Source organism: Pongo abelii, chromosome 14 (genome assembly GCF_028885655.2).
Source record: "Pongo abelii isolate AG06213 chromosome 14, NHGRI_mPonAbe1-v2.0_pri, whole genome shotgun sequence".
Taxonomy (NCBI): domain Eukaryota; kingdom Metazoa; phylum Chordata; class Mammalia; order Primates; family Hominidae; genus Pongo; species Pongo abelii.
Genome location: NC_071999.2, coordinates 58,458,551 through 58,470,759, shown reverse-complemented (window position 1 = coordinate 58,470,759; position 12,209 = coordinate 58,458,551). Strand labels below are relative to the sequence as shown.

Sequence of the window (12,209 nt, the reverse complement as noted above, 5' to 3'; positions counted from 1 at the left end):
TTCAATATTCTGTTCAATGGTAGAAAGAGCATGGGAATTGGGGACAGAATACACGATTTATATCCAGGCTTCCAGACAAACCATCACCTCTGTCTCAAGGTTGTTTATTACGTATAATCTATTTGAAAAATTGTTTAATAGTAAGTGCTTAAAAATGTTACCCCTTTCTGTTGTTTCTTTTTCTTTCTTTATTTTGGCTTAAATTGAGTTCTGAAAAAAGTGCTAATTTAAGTCCTCAGAATAAAAAGACTGCAAGGTCTTGTCAAGCTCTGTATGATTCTGCAGAAACAGTGTTGTGTCTAGTTCCAATGGCAGCTACAGTCCCCAGCCTGAATGTACCAATGTATGAAAAGGACCATAACTATCTCCGGGAAGACCAAACTAAATTCAGCTTCTCTTGATGGCAAATCTCCACTTTGTCAATCTGCTTCTTAAAACAACTACGTCTTTTCCCTGTTTATTTTTCTTCTACCTCCCCAGCATTTCTGTTTTAAATCTGGAGAGTCTCAAAAAGATATGAGGAAGTTCTTTTTAATTCCTCTGTCAGAGTGTGATGACCCACTACATAGAGTCTCATAAGTTGCACCCCATAGAGCAGGCAATCAAAGATTTAAAAATGACATGTTTAGATGAGCATTTTTAGCTCTGGGCTAAAAATCAATACTGGAAAGTGCTGGAACATGGCTCATCTTGCTGTGAAAACACTCAATCAGGGCTCAACCTACAGCAGAGTTAAATTAGTAGAATGCTTATCTTTCAAAGTGTTCAATTGGGAGTACTCAAATTTTGATGCATTTTAGTTGGGTACTAATTAGCAACTAGCTGACTGCTAAATGGACTGTCACCTTTCCTTTCGACAATTCACTGAAAATTAGTCCCTCAACGTTATTTGAACACAGAGGAAATGGGTTGGGAGGGCTAGAGTTAAAGATGGGATTTCACTTGGTGTATTTATATGAGAACTTTTAGTGTGCTGCTGATATTTAAGGACTTCAGTAAAGGCAAAAGAGGGGAAAAGGTTGGGAATGACAGACAGTGAGTTCTGCTCAGCAGGCGTTGACTCTATAGTTAAAGTATGAATGGATCTAGTTCTTTTTAAATGTTAATAAGCTTTTACACTGGAAAGGATTTCATATGTAGTTGCTATAATATCAGGCACTGGCCTATTCTGTGGTGGCTGAGGTAGCTTGGGTGTTTGAATTATTGCCAATATTAGGTGAGAAGGAATTCAAAAGAGATGTTTAAATGTTAATACAAAAAAAATCTTACATTTGAAAAGTAAATATAAACTATAGGTATTTTCTTCCTTCACATCCATTTCTTAATTGTATTATTTTGATATAGAATTGAATTTCAGTCCATCATACATTAGTTATCTTAGCAATAGAAAATGCATGAAAGGCAAGCATAAGCATGGGCTGAGGTAAGTAGGATCTCTACTTTCCAGTGCTTAGAGAAAAGTGTTTTCCTGAGTATGTAGCCATTATATTGCAGGGTTTGGATCTCAAATCTTCACATTCTTCCCTGACTTCTTAGGCAGCAAATGTCAAAGAAACGAAGTGATGTGAGAGAAGGTGGAGTGATAATAATTTGGATCTAATAAAAATTAAATGATAATTGTCTTGGCTTCCAGAAAAAAAAAGTCAAACCTATCTTAAGCAGAGTTTAATATTGGAATTATAACAACAAAAAAATGACTCAATATGCTCTTACCAGATGTATGCAAGGATCTAGATGCCAAAGTCACCCAGGCCAGAAATGGTCCCTACCCAGTTACCTAGAAAAAAAAAAAAAATAGCCATTGGAGAGAAACTGATTGCATTAGTCCAAACCCTGAGTCCAGTAAAACAGAGGAATCAGTTTATTGATGTTGAACAACAGCATTGATCATGTTCCATAAGACCTTCTAGACAGAGTGATCTTAACTCTCAGGCTAAGAGATCTATAATTTTAGGTATATGAAACAACTCCTGATACAGAAACTTAATTGTCAAGAGAGAGAAGGCAGATCCATCATGTGGGAAAAAGGAGGACCGAAAGTATAAATTACAGGATTATAATAAATATGTAGATTCCATGAAATACAAATGATGATACGTTTTGGAAATAAAATAGCAGATAAAAGTTTATCTTAAAAACATGTATGATATCTAGCTTAAAATAAGCCTTGAAAAAGAAGGGTAATGAGAAGGCATATGTCCTGCCTAATAATAAAACAAATATAGCTGTGACAGTAGAATGCTTATATTTGGCACGTGAGCTAAGAATGTTTTTTGTTGTTTTGTTTGTTTGTTTTACATTTTTAAAGCTTTGTTAAGAGGTGAGGGAGGGAGTGGAGGAAGAACCTATGCAACAGAGGTGTATACGGCCTACAAAGTCTGAAACACTCATTGTCTGGACCTTTTCTGAAAAACTTTTGATAACCTCCAATTTATAATGTACATATACATTATTTTATATTTTTAAAATATATTTTGTAATACTTTTTAAAAATGACTGCCTAGTCTCTACTCTGCTGGAGGAAATGAAAGGAAAACTCAGTTACCGTGTAACAGTGATCTGAGAATCTTTACTTGGGGCAAACACTGAAATAACAGGGTACCTTTTTCTTCCTTTGCCAGCTCCACATAGTGACTGCTGAGAAAGATGATCTACATTCCAAAGGACTGGATCAAAGGCTACATACCAGGTAAGAGATAATAATCATAAGAAATAAAACCTGGCCCCAGGACAGCTGATTTCTCTCCTGTCTCCTGAGGAGGAAGTTGAAGTGAACTAAAAAGGAAAGGGAGAGGGTCAGGATTTGTGGAAAAAAAAACAAAATATTTGCTTCTCTTGATGATTCCAGCTCTTCTAGGATGTGCCTTTCCGGTCCTTCTCAAAGTTTAGTGCTTTCCTCGGGCAAAAAAGACCACCATTTTGTTTCTCATTTACTCCTCCATAGACGAGAAAGGCACTGGATGGGGTGTAGTGGGAGAAAACAGAGCAGTGGGAAGAGGAGACTGCAGACAGTGCCAAAGGAAGACGCAGGACTCAGGAATATATTCCTCCCTGCCCTTATTCCCAGCTCAAGACACAGATCCATGCATTTCTGTACCTGTGGTGTGGGCCCAGAGTGAGCCAGCAGAGTTCAACGAGATCATGAGGAATAAGCCTCCATTGCTATCCCTATCCAAAGTTTGTCTGGCATATCAGGAAGACTCCTACAGCAAAAACAAGAGGAGGTATGCTTGTGGGGGCAAAGGACTGAGTGAAGAGAAACTGAGCCTTTTTAAAATCACCAGTATGTGAAAGAGGGTGTCCAGGCAGCCAGGACACTTAATGGGCCACCCCTTAGAGCTAACAGTGAAAAGTGATTGGGGGCAGCCAAAGGGTAGTATGAAAGCTGTGTCCTCTTGAAAATTGGACACTAGTAAGTGGAAAATGACCAAAAAAAGGGAACAAACCACTTCATCAAAACCTCTGCCCATATATTTTCTCTGTATTTAGATGTTTCTGAATTGCCGAAGCTTATCCGCTTAACAATAATAAGCAACAACTTAATAATAGCTAACTAGTAAGAACTAAACTACCCTGTTGGAAGAACTAGATAAACATTACTTCTGGGAAAGGAATCGCTGTTATGCTCTCTCTCTCTCTCCTTCTCAACAGGTCAGCCTCCTCCCTACATATTAGTTATATTTAGAGTGACCACAGAATTTATTTGGAAACTTTTGAGAATAAAGAGTATATTACTAATGATTTTGCCAGGACCAGGAATAAACAGATTCTGCCCGGAACAACCAAGAATGCATGGTTACCCTAGCAATACCTGTGCCCTTTCACTTTCACAACCACAGACTTTGTAACAATAAAAGCTGTCACAAGTAAGTGCCTACAATGTCAGGTGCTTTACCTATGTCGTGCCATTTAATCCTCAAAGCTACCCTATCAAGTAGGTGTTATTTTCACAGTTTTACAGAAGAGGAATCTGAAACTCAGACAGGTTAAGTAACTTGCCTAAGGTCACACAGCTTTCATCCAACAAGAGAAGGTTTTATCAAGCCTGTAATATATGTTAAGTCTTTTGCTAGCTGTTTCCACATTTGATATGCCATGTTAATGCTTAACCTTTGAGAAGGGGGTAAGGATATCTCTTTACAGATGAGGAAATAACATTTCAGAGGAGTTATTATGTTATTCAAATTCAACCAATCCAGGAAGTGCAGAGTCCAAGTTGAACCCAGGGCTCTCTGAACCTGATGTATAGGGTTCTCAGCTTCCCATGCTACCCTTCAAGGGGCTGAAAGGGGATGTTCTCAGTCTTTAATTGCTGAAGCCCAGTTTGGTAAAAACAGAGTGAATGGACAGCTGATGATGAAGTTCAGGTTTTCCATTACTTTTATCATTGGAGCTTTGTACCTGTCATAGATACATTTGTTTAAGATGCCTAGGGGAAAAAAAAAGCCATGCTAAATTATCAGCACAACAAATGAGGCATAAACCTGTAGCTCTCCATACCAGAACAAATCTCACTAAGATGCTACCAAATTAAAGAGAATTGTGTTTATGTGCAATGTTCCCAGATAGCCTCCTGCAAGGCACACAGTGAACAGAATGCACTCATCCTTACTGACTCATATCCAGGCCTTTCAAATGACTTACATGGAACCAGGGTAACTACACACTCCATCTCTTCAGCATTGGGTCACGTAGCTGCAAATCCTTTTCGACCCTCGAGTAGATGAACGGTGTGCATATAAGCTATCTAAATTTGTGAGTAGCCAGAAAGAATTGAAGGTGGTCAGGGAGTGTGCAAAAATTAGCAAAACAGTGCCTCAGCCTGCCTTCCCTGGTGACCTGAAGGGAAATTTAATAGAGTTGGTTTTCGTAACATTCCTTATTACTGTATTAGGATCATGTTAAGCATACTATCAAAGCCTGATACAAGTGAGGCAGTCCTAAAGAAAAGACTAGAAAAAGTCTAACAGTGAGTTATTTTCTGAGGGAAAACAGATATTCCCAGGACACACTCGAAGGCAGAGGTCTCTCTCTGAAAATCAGTTCATCCTTCAGCTTATGAAGTCACCTACCTGAACACGAGATGAGATTAGGACCATAGGCTTTGCTTTCAGGCAGAGTTGGATTAAAAAGTTAATTCTCACACTGACTGGCTTCTTTCAGCTTGGGTTAGCAACTCAGTTGCTTCCTCTATAAAACATGATCCTAATACCAACTTCCAAGGGTTGTAGTAAAAACTAACCTGAGAAATCATGTATGTGCACACCAGGCACAGAAGACAACATGGAGTCACGTAGTAGAGGCATAGTGAAGGTTAATTTTCCTTACATTGCTCTAAATGTTTGACCTTCTGTGAGTCACTCAGTTCCTCAAAGTTTGTTTCTTCATTTGCAAAATGTGAATAATAAAATTTGTGAGCATTAAATAAGAAAATGCATGTAAAGTATGAATCACAGTTCCAGGCACAGGTCTAGCCACTCAGTAAATATTACTTCATATCCCTCCAGTGCTGTTTCTCCAGGCCGACTTTCTCTTCAGCTGCACTAGTAGATACTGCATTATATTTGCCCAAAGTTTGCACAGAATCATAGGAGTTAAAATAGTGGTGCTATTCCTGAGCAATGAAAGAAGTGAATGGTGTCTGCCTGGTTTTGGCCATCACACCAGTTGAACCAATCTGGAATATGTGGCCTTTGCATTAACCCAGAGCCATCCAGCCTACTTCTACCACTCAACTGCAGCACAGTGACCCACCTCCTGCAGAGGCTCATTATCATAGAGACACTGATTTGTCATGCTGGGCCTTGCTAGCAGCTTTCTAGTCACTCACTTCATGCTTCTCGTGGCAAATTATATTTGACTTTCAATTTAAAATCCAGGATACTCTAAAATAAAATCTCAGTGTAATCATGGTGATAAAGCAGAGGCACATGCACTTTTAACAGGATGAGTTTTTTTGTTGTTGTTTGTCACGAAGAATCTCCTTCTGCATATACCCATGCCCAAACCCCACCTCTAAAACCCCCACATACATATCAGGAAATGATAGAAGGTTCACTCATCCGCACTACCTTGAACTTATAGGGAGCTCACCACGCTAGAAGTTTCTTTTAGAAGCAGAGGATTACTGTCCTATTGAAAGTCATGGAGTCTTAGTTAGGCTTGGTTCAGTGAGCATGAAATGAATGAAGTTATAAATGGAAAGAAAAGCCATATCTCAGCAATAAAGTTTTCATCTTATTTAATCAAACACATATTTGCATATTTATTTGGCAAAGACATCAGGTTCTCCAGTTGACAAGCTAAAGCAAAATCTGCCAGAGGAAATTGTTTTGGTTCTCTCTCTTGAATAAGAATATTAACTCCAATTTTTCAGTATTAAACTTTGGTGGCTATTATTGCTATTTTCAAATCCATTTGGCTGTCATTATCTCTAATGAATTTCAAAAACACAATCTGGGATTCCGAGTATTTAGAGGAGGGTTACTTAATTTCAATAGATTATCAACTGCATGAAAGTTTGCAAAGGTTGGTCAACTCTGTTTGAGTGATCAATCCAAAAGTATTTACATTTGGTCCTGAGCTACAAGCGTACTCACATTTAAATATGGATGTTGGACTTGTATCTTATAAAGTACTTGATATTTTTAGCATCTTGGCCTTGGAAACCTTAAAATTAGCTACAAATTAGGGAATTATTTAAACCTAACTTTTACAAGCATTCTTCATGATACTTCTTCACATATAATGTTGTCATACTGATTTATACTTAATCTCCTCCCTTAATGCCTTCCAACTGGAAAGTAAACTGTTGAACAAGCCAAATTAAATTCTGGTATTGAAAACTCTATAAGTGCCAAAAATATAAAACCCAAAGATAATTCAACTTGCCATTGGAGATATGTAAATTATATATTAAAATTTACAGCCTATCAGATATTTTCTATAAAAGCATTTCAACTGCATAGAAAATTGGTATTTATAAATATTTGACAAATATCCCTATGCCATAAATTTAAATAATAGGCAAAATGCTGTTTGCCCCCAATGACATTGTAACCAAGGGAAAAGCTGTGTGACTCAGCCTCCAAAGAGCTGTGCTGGGACTCCCCTGGATGTATCTTCTTCAGTCTCCCCATTTGCCACTGATTTCAATGGTTCCTCTTTTTCTCACACCATCTGGTATAATCTGGCCACGATTATTTTTATGACTTAAGAAGAAGAAACACTGCCTCAACACACAAGAGGTTTCCAACTTTAGTCTTTGAGAGCCAATGCCAGGAAAAGAAAGTGGGGATGAAGACAAAAATTCCAGAAACTGACCAGATGTGAGCAGCGCCTGTTAATGTTCCCCCTAACTTCTCTGTGATTGGGATAGATCTGTATCATACACTAACATCAGAAAGCAGTAATGTGCTCAGCCAGCTTCTCATCTTATGCAGTCATCTTAAGACTTCACAGTCTTATTCCCAATAAATTAATATGACAGGTTATCTTTCCTGTCAATGAAATCATTATCCTTGGAATTCCTCTTCCAACCATATATTTTTCTCAAGGCCCTTCTTTGGTCCAAGATCTATGTTAATATAATAGTCAATATCTATTGAGTATTTACCTTATATTGGCCAATTTACCAAATTCTTTATATGTTTTAACACAAAATAATGATATTATTACCATTTCCATTTTACTCATGAGGAAATGAAGGCATAGAGAGGTAGAAGCATTTAATGTGAACTCCAGAAGACTGAGTCCCACGAAGTTAGGCTTAGCATCTTCTTACCCTTACTGTTCTCCAGAAACAGTACCTTGTTTTCTCAGCCTAGCATTATTAGTAAGGCCACATGTTTGATTCTTAACTTTTGAGCTTCTGATTCCTAATTGCCTTGATGAAAACTTATTTTGAGTTCTAATTATATAATAGGCACTAAGTCATTACTTTAAGGTATATGAAGCCAACCAAAAACCCATCTCTAACTACCATCATTGGCTTCTTCCACCAACTGATCCATGGATCCTGACTTATGCTGGCTCAGAAGGTAAGGGAGTTCTGATTCAGTAGAATCAAGAATATTGTCCCATTCCTGGAGCCAGGGGTCTCTTATGGAAGGGAAGGGAATAGTGTTCTGCGATGAGCCCTCTAAAAATACCTAATCTGCCTCATTGGGAAAGATTCACAAAGGTAAAGAGAGAGTATATTGTAATAGGAATGATAAAGGCACTGTAATGTGGCCTGAAAGTTAGAAAGAAACCAGAAGCACAAAAAATTGTAACAATAACCACAGAACCTATTTGTGAAGCATCTGATATATGCCAGCAATATACCAGTGATTGTGACAATGATGATGATGATAACAATAAAAAATGCTTATATAGTGATTTTTATGTGCAGGCATTGTTCTAAGTTCTTTATATATAGTAACAATCCTATGACGTATATGTATATTCATGTATGAGGTATGAGGTATATTCACAACAGTCCTATGAGGTATATGTTATTAATACTCACACTCTAGAGATACAAAAGGGACTCTTATGTTGAGTAATTTGCTGCATGTTGGCTCAAAGATGGGTTCTAGAATATCCTCTCATAATGAAGCCCCCAATTTGCAACATAAGACATGGTTTGGTACTGAAAACCCACAGGACTTGAGTGACACTTCTGTGAACTTTCAGACAATGATGGGTGGGAATGAGGAAAGAAAGCAAATAACAGTAAAACCTCTGCTCAGGAATAGGTACCACAGATATTTTAAGACACAGAAATAAACTAACTTTATAGAAAACAGCCAAATTACTCGTGAAATGAAAGACTATGTCTTGGGATGTAAAAATATTGGAGAATTTATAAATAATTTCAAAGTATACATTAATTTTATTTATTTATTTATTTATTTATTTATTTATTGAGATAGGGTCTCACTCTGTCACCCAAGCTGGAGAGCAGAAGCTGGACAGCAGAAGCTGGAGAGCTGGTGGCACAATTATAGTTCACTGAAGCCTGAAACTCCTGGGCTCAAGTGACCCTCCCACCTCAGCCTCCAAGATAGCAAGGATTACAGGTGCACACCACCACATGCAGCTAATTGTGTCTGTCAGGGGGTGTGTGTGTGTGTGTGTGTGTGTGTGTGTGTGCAGGTAGATGGGGCCTCATCATATTGCCCAGGCTGGCCTTGAATTCCTGCCCTCGAATGATCATCCCACCTTGGGGTCCCAAAGCATTGGTATTATAGGTAGAAGCCTCCAAGCTCAGCCTTAAAATAGATATTTTATGAATCCGAAAGAGTTAATGACAAAAAAATACCATTCTTAAAAGAACAAGAGATTATGAAACAAAAGAGACAGATAAAATCTAATATTAATAAATATGAAAAAAGCAGTAAATTAGAAATTCAGAAAATAAAAAGCATAGCCACTGAAAAACTTTTGCAATATATGCTATAGAATAGTAACAATAGTATGGTATACGATTGCCATAATTGATTGAGAATCATTAAACTGAAAGATAGTCCTAATGAACTTACCCAAAATGCAGTACAAAATTATAATGAACACAAAAATATGAAATAAAAGCTGTTGTAGTATTAAGAAACTCCAACAAACTATAAATTCAAGAATAAGCAGAGCAATATTTGAAGAAATAATGACTACAACTTTTTAGGAAAATATTAAAAACAGGAATCCTCAGATTTAAAAGACACAATACAACCTTAGGTTAATTACAAAGTAAAAATAAAAACAAAAGCAAACGGTAAGGTATACATTTATTATTTGACTCAGCAGTCTTACGACTAGAAATTTATCCTAAGGATACACGTCAATAAACTAAAACAATATATGCACAAGTTTATTCTTGATGGAACTTTTATTATACCAAAATATTAGAATAAACTCAATGTCCATCCATAGAAAGCCAATTGAATAAACTTGATTTATAATAATGATGGAATATTATACAGCTGCAAACAGATTGAGAAAGATCACTATGAATTCATATACAGTGATTTAGAGGATATGTCATTACATGAAAAAAGCACAAAAGAATATAAAGAATATACAGTGTTTTCTGTTAGAAAGTCTGAAAATATGTATGCACATATGTTTATTTTGGCAAAAAGAATACAAGACAGATTGAAACACAAACAAAAATAACAACAAAAAGGTCACCTAGAAGTGATGAGTAGGAACAAGATGAAAGGGTTAGGGAAGGGAATAAGGCTTCTCAGAATATACAGTGAAACAAAATGAATGTAGAAAGAAAGCAATGTAGTCAATAAATTAAATAAATTGGTTTGAAAATGTTGGCAAATCTATTAAGTAACATCTTTTTTTAAAAGAAGCTATTATTATTATACTTTATTAGTTTAAAAATACTCGAAATAGAATTCTATCATAGAAAAATTTTGGAAATGCTGGTTTCTTTGTCTTATTTTTGTAGTAAGAGTTTCTAAGATCCTTTAGTCTTGGTTTAAAAACTATATTAAATATGTATGATAGAAATGTAATAGTAATCTCTAAGAAAATAAAAATAATGTAAATCTTCCAAGCTAACAGGAAAAAAGCATCAAGAAAATTTTGTCAATCAAAGAGATGAAAAAAAAGTTAAGTGAAAGAGAACCAATATAAAATGGCTACAATACATCATAATGTTTAAAATATAAGGATATTAAAATCAGTTTTACAAGGCTGAAGACATAAATAGCTGAGGATAAAGAATGTCTGAACATTGGGCAAGAAAATGAATTTGGGGACAACATTCTAGGCAGGGCTGACTTGACAATATCCTGAATCCTTCTGCCCAGAATAATACAGACACAAACACACAAACGCTATTTTCATGTGATCTCATGGTTTGAAATTCCACCAGTCAGAGATGCATATGGGTTAAGCATCTGAATATACAAACACAGCAGGGTTGATGGAAGTTCTCTGCTATACATGGAGGGCTCAGAGGGGAAAGGGTGAGGGGAGTAATAATTTTGGAATGTGAAAAGGAGTGAATGTACAGATAAATGAAAGCAATGGGAAATTAGGCAACTAGATGCAAAAACAAAAGGAAAGGAGAAGGTGTCAAAGATATTCATCTACTTAAAAATCTTGCTTTAAGCTCAGCTCACATGTTTAAAAGATGCAGGAAAAAAAAAAATTATCTCATTCTCTCTTCTCCTGACTCCTCCTGAACTGCATGGCTCTTGATAGCAGGTGATGGAATTTATGGCTCTGCTATCAGTCCTTCTGTTATGCCAGGATTAGAGATGCTTTGGCTGCCAAACATAGAACTAAATTAACCTATACCAATATTTCTACAAGCTATTGTGCTCCAAGAGAAGCACAGACATGAAGCAGATATTCTCAAAGCCTATATTTGACAAAAGATTAATGTCCAGAGTGGTATGTATTCTAAACAACTAATTTACATGCATAGATTCTGCACAAAACTCCTGTGTTGGTTAAGTTTTTCCTCTTTAGAATTACTTTGATATTTTTCCCCATTCACTTTTCTTTTTTTCTTTGAAAACCTAATGTGTGCTGGGTACCTCAGTGGATGAGGGCTATACATGGGTAAGTAAAACAAGCTCCTGCCTTCAGAAAGCCCTGACGGGGTAGCAGAGGAATTCACTGCTGAGGCAAAAGTTACCAGATGAAAGAGAGAGGAAAATGTAAAAGTTGGTAAAGAATAATTCAGTTGGGTGTGTTTTTTTCAAATCATTCATCCAGTTTTTCTCATTGCTTTCTACTATAAGTCTGATTTCATTAAGAAAGTACTCAAGAAATTTCTAAGACAACAGACACAAAAGGAATTTTTCAACAAAATCTGCCTAATATATCTCCCCCATCTTACTCCTCCCACCCCATGGAGCAGACAGCTGGAGTCAGCTGATTTGTTCATGTTTGTGTATTTGCAGGGTTTAACCTCTTCACTGCACCAACAAGCCAGGCATGACCATTGAATTGTCACTGTTCTTCCCACAATCCATACCCTCCGCAGAGACAACACCGTTGGCAGTTTTTTAAATGGTTGATGTTGCATAATAGGCACTATGCAAAAAAGGCTCAGTCCCCAATGCAGCCTGCTTGCCATACTCCAGAGGTTACACTTTGTGAAGTTCATGCCAGAATGTTCTGCTTTCACTGAGTGCTTAAATGCTCTTAGCAGGAAGAGAGGATAGGATTTGTTCCCCATTGAGACTCCGGAAATAATAAGTAGT

The 12,209-nt window shown here is 36.8% G+C and overlaps 1 long non-coding RNA gene across 1 annotated transcript in view; it reads right to left on the bottom strand.

Annotated features, from left to right (window-relative positions):
* Positions 1 to 1,713: 1,713 nt before the first annotated feature.
* Positions 1,714 to 12,209, bottom strand: part of LOC134759853 (uncharacterized) — an 89,870-nt gene continuing 79,374 nt past the window's right edge. The window contains exon 6 of the long non-coding RNA XR_010136701.1: positions 1,714 to 1,777. This is a non-coding gene — a long non-coding RNA (uncharacterized LOC134759853). The remainder of the gene's footprint in view (positions 1,778 to 12,209) is intronic.